Source organism: Neofelis nebulosa, chromosome 5, assembly GCF_028018385.1.
Source record: "Neofelis nebulosa isolate mNeoNeb1 chromosome 5, mNeoNeb1.pri, whole genome shotgun sequence".
Classification (NCBI taxonomy): Eukaryota; Metazoa; Chordata; class Mammalia; order Carnivora; family Felidae; genus Neofelis; species Neofelis nebulosa.
In genome coordinates, this window is record NC_080786.1 from 131,982,290 (window position 1) to 131,989,617 (window position 7,328).

At 34.0% G+C, this 7,328-nt stretch overlaps 1 pseudogene; it reads left to right on the plus strand.

The window, feature by feature from the left end:
- Positions 1-1,517: 1,517 nt before the first annotated feature.
- Positions 1,518-3,694, plus strand: LOC131511452 (large ribosomal subunit protein uL6-like; annotated as a pseudogene).
- The last annotated feature ends 3,634 nt before the right edge of the window (positions 3,695-7,328 follow it).

Consider the following 7,328-nt stretch of genomic DNA (forward strand, 5'->3'; position numbering starts at 1 on the left):
CTGTGTAGCACACTTTTCATACTCTAGTAACATTTATTTTATTTTAATTATTTTTGCTGTTTGTTACTCCTTTATGTAAGAAAACAAGATTTTTGCTCTTTAAAACTTGATGCACAATGGTAAAAGTTGCTTGATAAAGAATATTATAGGATGTGTGAGTGTCCAACAGAGCTTGGGGATGGTCTAGAGAGATACTCTCAAAGTCCTCCACTTTCACTAGGAGAATGATTGAGCTATTTAGAGGAAAGTTTTATATGACAACAGTTAATCATTTTGAAAAATTTAGAAAATATTGATTTGAGTAGTTCAGATAATTGAATCCTCCAATCAAAGCATAGCTTTGTTTGGCTTAGAGAAGATCTTTCTTTCTTTCTTTCTTTCTTTCTTTCTTTCTTTCTTTCTTTCTTTCTTTCTTTCTCTCTTTTTCTTTCTTTCTTTCTTTCTTTCTTTCTTTCTTTCTTTCTTTCTTTCTTTCTTTCTTTCTTTCTTTCTTTCTTTCTTTCCTTCTTTCCTTCTTTCCTTCTTTCCTTCTTTCCTTCTTTCTGAGAGACAGTGTGAGTGGGGCAGGGGCAGAGAAAGGAGACACAGAATCTGAAGCAGGCTCCAGGCTCTGGTCTATCAGTACAGAGCCTGCTGCAGGGCTCAAACTCACGAACCACGAAATCATGACCTGAGCCATGCTGGACGCCCAACCAGCTGAGCCACCCAGGTGCCCTGAAGAAGACATTTTGAAATAAGGTTTTTGATTTCATCCTTCCCCAGTTGTGATAAAAAACATAAATTCTTTCTCAAAAATAATGACTATTTTCAATGTAAAGACAAACTTCTATCAGAAAAATCCCTAACCCTCAACTTTATTTTGACTTTGAATGCAAATTCCAAATAAATCCTTGGAAGATCTTCCTTTAACTTAAGCACATGTTTAGATTGTGAGTACTATTAGTATTATAATTGATTTTATACCTTTTGAATATATCTGGAAAACACGATTGGGGTGAATCAGTACTTTTAGTTATGAAAAGTTAAAAAAAACATGAACTAAAGAGAACTTGAAATTTGCTTCAATGAAGGTGAGATATTTTCAAAGAGGAGAAAATCCAACTGCAAATAAGTTTAGTTTATTCCATATGCACAACAGGTAAGTTTTAGGAAAGGAATGATTAAACTCAAACTAAACATATTTGAACTTCATTCTTTTGAAAAAATAATGATATTTTGTATTGCAATAACTACTGAAGTGTGAATTTATCTTGTAGATGTACAATAAAACTAAATACAGAAATCTTACTGTTTAAGATTAGACCAAAATCCTTTAAAGTTTATTTTATCCTACAAAGTTATGTCTTTCCCTTTATTTCTTAAAATATTGTTAGTTAAACAATTAAAAGGATGCTCAGTGATAGGTATTTCCTAGTTTGTTTCTTTTCAAAAAAATTATTGAAATAAACTAAAAAATATGGGTTTCAGGCAATATCTATTTCTTGAAATCTTTAGAATTAGTTCTCACTTATCTGTTAAGACTTAGATATGCTTCTGTCCTTTTAAATGATACTTCTAATTTCCTAACAGTCCAGTAGAGGATATGATGGCTTTTAAATTCCTCCAAAGGAAAACATGCTAGAGAAGAAAGAAATCTGCTGCTTGGTTGCTTGGGTTTCAAGACTGGAGAATAGTGGAAATCTAACATAGTTTCTCAATGACCTACTATAGAGATATTCACACTTATGCTCTTCAGGTAGATGTTAAAAAAATAAATAAGCAAAGAGATGGGCTACAAGAACATGATGACGAAAGATGCTCTCTCTTTGCCACATCTACTACAAGAATAAAGACGATTCTCAGCAATCAGACTGTCGACATTCCAGAAAATGTCCACATCATTCTGAAGGGATGCACTGTTATTGTGAAGTGCCCCAGAGGAACCCTGGGAAGGGACTTCAATCACATCAATGTAGAACTCAGTCTTCCTGGAAAGAAAAAGAAGAGGCTCCAAGTTGACAAATGGTGGGGAAATAGAAAAGAACTGGCTACCGTGTGCACTATCTGTAGTCATATACAGATCATGGTCAAGGGTGTTACATGGGGCTTCTGTTGCAAGATGAGGTCTGTGTATGCTCACTTCCCCATCAACGTTGTTATCCAGGGGAATGGTTCTCTTGTTGAAATCTGAAATTTCTTGGGTGAAAAATACATATGCAGGGTTCAGATGAGGCCAGGTGTTGCTTGTTTTGTATATCAAGCCCCGAAAGGGGTTAATTCTTAAAGGAAATGACATTGAACTTGTATCACATTCAGCTGCTTTGATTCAGCAAGCCACAACAGTTAAAATCAAGGATATCAGAAAGCTTTTGGATAGTATCTATGTTTCTGAAAAAGGAACAGTTCGGCAGGTTGATGAATAAGATCTAAGTTGTCCAGCTACAGAAACAGCAAGGTGACAGATGATTTTTCAGACTTATTTGTAATATTTTAAAGATGCAAGAAAGGCTGTATTAATTTGGGGAAAAAGTAAAATAAACAAAGAAACATTCTCTCTCTTCTGGCCCCTAAAGCATTGTTTTATCAAAGTCTCACCCACTGAATCAGTATTTATTGAAAACTCAACACTTCGAGTGTTAGACACCATTGTATATTACAGTGAGGATGTGAAGAAACATAAAAACACACCTTACCCTTGATTAACTCTTGGTCTAATTTGTGGTAAAATATGATTAATGTTAATATTATAACCAAGAATGGAGAGCTCTAGGAGAAAAGAGGAAAGAGGAGGGCAAGAACTAACTTGGCTACAATGAATCAGGAAAGGGATCATCAAGCAGACTGAGCACATGTTCATGTTAGAGGCATACAATTTTAGAACCAATAGGGAATTTAGAGATTATCAATCTGTAGATTAGGTACAAATTTAAAAGTTTCAAGTGTTCAGTACAAAGTGAAACTTATATTGATTTATTTGACAATTGAATATTGAGTACCAACTGGTTAGTAGAGGAGTAAGTTCTGATGATCTAATGTATCATATGGTGACTATATTGTATAAAGGAAATTTGCTAAGAGACTGGAACAGAAATGTTCTCACAAAAAAAAGTGAGGTGATGTATTTCTTAATTACTTGTTGAAGAGAATCATCCTTTCAAAATATATACCATATAACAAGGTATAATATTGTGCATTATAAATATCTTACAATTTATCAATTAAAGCTCCATAAAGCTAAAAAAAGTGGAACCTTAAAAAAAAGCCAAAAAACAAAACCAAACCCAAAATTTCTGCGCTGATGGAATTTACATTTTCTTGGGGGTGAGAATCACACAACGAAACCTACAGCACATCAGATGGTGACAAGTTAATAACTGCCATGGGTCAGATAACCAGGAAAGAGGTATAGAGATTAGGAAAGGTATTCTAATTTTAGTAGTTTTGAACAGATAAGACCATTGAAGGAACTGAGAGACAAGCCATTTGAAGTATCTTGGTGTATTAGGGGGAGTGTTTCAAAGCATTTCTAGCAAATAGAAGAACCCAATATAAAGGACATGACTTGAGATCATATCTGAAGCTTGTAACAACATCATGGAAGCCAATGCAGCTGGAGAGGCATGCATGAAAGGAAAGCGCAGAAAATGAATTCAGAGAAGGAATAAAAAAATCACAAGGGTATCTTGATTTCCAGCTGGCCTGTGGTTTGTACATAGTTTATGCATCAAATAAACGTAATGGTTAATCTTTGAAGTTGTTCGTTTTCATATATCTGGGGTGAAAGGTTGTTTGAATTTTTTAAACCCTAAAGATCAATTTTCTGTAATTTTTTCTCTTTTTTTAGCAGATGATCTTTTCTTCTCTTTGGCCATATCCATTTCCAAAGTGCTCTATGACTGTCCTGAATATTGAATGTTCAGCCCTTTTTTTCTTTTCTTTCTCTCTACCCCATTTCTTTTTTCCTCTTCATTTGCTCTTACTCCATGTTCTTGGGGAAAATATTTTGTCCCTATTTGTTTTCTAATGTGCATTGGTTTATGATATAGTGCTGAGTTGCAAAATCATTTAACTGGACTCAAACAGCCTTTTTTAAAGGAAAATAGAATAGAATATAAAATATCGTATATAGCATGCAGTAAGGGTAGGTATGTTTTACAAAACATTTTTCCGCTTTATAATTTCATATATATAGATATAAATATATAAAGTTCATATATATAATTCTACATATATATGTATATGTTCATGTACATGCGTATATGTATATACATACATATATTTGGCCATGATGTAAAATATATTTTTTACTGGAAGAGTAAAAACTTAAAAGCCACTGGAGTAACGAGTGTTAAGAACTTGATAAAATGGTGTGGAATTATTTTGAGAAGCATATTTTAAAAACTCAACCAAGCATGGGCCATAAGCCAGGGTTTATGACTATTTTCCTTACGGTGATTATTTGTTTTAAAATTTTTGTGGTAGCAGAATTTGGCCTTGTTAACATTTGCTATAATGTTCATTCATATTAAGTATATTCAGGTTGGAATGGGCCCAGTTCATGGAACAGTCTGGCCCCGAGGAAAGAGGTGAAATGAGGGGAGATTTTTTATATTCATACCCAAGAGTTCAGACAAGTTTCTCCTCTGGGAGATGCTTTCTATCTCCTTATACATATATTCTTATACACTACACAAGATTTATTTTAAAGGCTATTTTCCTCATGAAAAATTTCCTTAGCAATAATTTATGTACCAATTTACTGCTAATAAATGTTTAACATGAAAATGACAGGTACGGGTTTGTATTAATAAAATGAGAGAGTATTGTCCACCCTTGTTTTGGAATGAAATGTTTCACTCTTTTTCTTTTCTTTACCTTTTTTCTCCAGGAACTACTGTGGGTCAGAATAAAAGTGAGAAATATTATTTAACTTCTTATTTTATATTTAAGAAATATACCTCAGAGTTTTGTCTGAAGTAAAGCGGGGAAATACTCTAGGTGCCAATTGCTTGATTATTTTTAAAGCTGGCTTAGTGGTTAATTAAGAAGTTGCTGAGAACTTGCTGTCTGGCTGGCAGAATAGAGTATAATTCTTACAGTGTAAGGTTTACAGTCTGGGATGAAATGATTTTATGAATAAATGGACTAATAATAAATATTAGAAGATTAATAAAAGACAATATTGAGTGTAGATACTTATATACATGTATCCCTTGGTGACCCTGGTCCACTGTTCTCAGTTGCCACCAACCTTATAAATGCCTTCAACATGTGCTGTCAGTGAATAAACATAGTTCATTAGTACATTGGGGTACTCAACAACTTTTGTCAGGAAGGTAGATTTCTTGTGCTTTTGAGACTCAATAAACATCAGAAGCCACACAGGAACACAGAAAGTGAGAGTAGGAAGGGCCTCAGAGATCCCATTTTAGGGATTTGGACACTGTGACCAATAGTCCAGAGGCTCAGGGCCTTGTCCACAGCCATCAATTTAGTGTAAGAGGGATCCTCAGACCTAGGCTTCTGTGTCTGATTGAGTGCTCCTACGTAGTAACAGTTGTTTTAGATCTCTTGAAATATACCCAAATAGGCTGTGATCACTTACCCCCAAGAAAAGGCCACAGCCAGACATGGCCAACCACAGACATAAATAGTAGTTATATATCCATGCAGTCATATATCCAATCACAACATGTTATACAAATATGTGTATTCTATACAATCTATCTAAATGTTTCAATTATATGCACTTAGGTAAATCTCTGTGCCAGGAAGGTGAGCTCTATTTTTACTCCAACTTGGTAAATTCCCAAACACATCACTACATACCTCTTAGAGTATGTGTATGCATTACCCCCTGCTACCTTAACTCTCCTGTGTTAAGACAAAGAAAAAGGAAATGGGTCATTTCACTTCATTGCAAAATGGTACTTACTGGGTTGTTTTACTTAAAATAGAACCTATAGTTTAATGAGTCTCTAATCCTGATAACCTTGTATGCTTTTTAAGTTTGCTCAGGCTTATGTTACACCAATTACATTTAAACTGCTACATACACTTTTAAAAGTATATTTGGTTCGTATATCATCTACTGCCTATTTTTAGTTGTGTGTTCTCACTCTGTCTTGATTTCAGAGAACTCTGATATATTTGTATGATTTACCAAATCTCCAATAATCTGCACTTTGAGTGAAGCCATCCATCACAGCAGATGTCCTTTCAAAATTGTATTGACTTGCAACTATCCGTACCCAGCTTTGTTTGTAAATCATCACTAACATTTTTAATAAGTTTTAATTTTTCATGAACTGTTTTTAGTGGCCATCTAGGATTTCAAATAATGTAGAGGGAACAAACGAGTTATGACGTGATTCTCAGGGCTAAGAAAGAAAACAGATGCTTTTCAAGTTTCTATCTATGGTGTGATCTCAAGCCCAGTCATAAGAGCCTGAATCTTTACAAAATGTTTCTAAAATTAAGTACTCACATAATGTACTGTACTTTTTGTATTGTGGCTCTCATCACGCTTTACTCTACTGGCTTGGTAACTGTTGGTCTGTGTAGGAGACTACAATCTGTGACTTCAGACAGGTCCACCTTTTTACTGGTCTGTCATTTGTATCTCTGTCGAACACCTTGCAGGTACAAAACAAATTTTGTTGAATTAGTGAGGATTACTTTGACTAGTAGGAGTATTTCACCTGTTTCCTTTGCATGTTGGCTGCGACATAATGTTATTTAAGTGGTAACTTATTTAGTAATTGAAAATAGTACTTTGTGTGCATTCATTCAGACTTATTTCTTGAATTATCTAAAAAGGGTCTGAAAATATCTAGAGTGTCCAAAGGACAGAGCTAGCTCTACTGTCAGGTGGATTGCTCCATGGAAAGCCTGCATAAATAAGTTTCTAAGACCCTTTATGACACCTGGTGGTACATGCAATTCAGATTATATGTAAAATCTATTCTATATATTATATTTAAATTTATTTGTCTAAAAATGATACTATTTAATATTAAGATTAATAGTACATGCATGTAACTCACAAAAAATATGATAATTGAGGGAACATTCCATTTTTTGAGACAAATACAAGTATGTGATTTTTCAAAAATTTAAATATTATTATACAAGACCACCATCATTACGTATATAGAACACCAAGGTAATGTAAAATACAAAATGGTGATGCATGAACATGTTTCTCTTCATTGACATAAATGCAGATGGTGTAAACCATGCCCTTTAACTCTGCACATGTTTTAAGCTAACTTTTAAAGATCACATTTGTAGGAAAATTCTAGAAACCATAATAAATGACAGATTCAGACAGGAACAGAACAGAGGAA